The 226-nt window shown below is 36.3% G+C and overlaps 1 protein-coding gene across 4 annotated transcripts in view; it reads right to left on the bottom strand.

Moving 5' to 3' along the window:
• Positions 1-226, bottom strand: part of SPG21 (SPG21 abhydrolase domain containing, maspardin) — a 24,638-nt gene continuing 24,412 nt past the window's right edge. For 2 of the 4 annotated variants that reach the window (XM_017508131.2, XM_037731200.1), the window contains one exon: positions 3-226. This exon is cut by the window's right edge and continues 505 nt beyond it. The gene's annotated coding sequence lies outside the window, so the exon portion shown is untranslated. The other 2 variants (XM_017508130.2, XM_017508132.2) reach the window with 2 other exon arrangements.

Raw genomic sequence — 226 nt, forward strand, 5'->3', positions numbered from 1 at the left:
GGTGAAATTGAATTTTTATTCCAAATGACTGTAATATCTAGAAAGACAATAGCTAACACTCAAAACAATTTGCTTGAGTGTAAATTAAAAGCAGTTGATTCGCAGGAGAGCAAACAGTGGGGTGATAGCCATGGCACGCTGATAACGTTATATCCAAGAAGGCATAAAATACTCAATGACCTGATATGCAATCTGGATGCAGCATTGGCAGCAAACATTAAAAAAA

This window comes from Cebus imitator, unplaced genomic scaffold, assembly GCF_001604975.1.
Source record: "Cebus imitator isolate Cc_AM_T3 unplaced genomic scaffold, Cebus_imitator-1.0 Scaffold386, whole genome shotgun sequence".
NCBI classification, from domain to species: Eukaryota; Metazoa; Chordata; class Mammalia; order Primates; family Cebidae; genus Cebus; species Cebus imitator.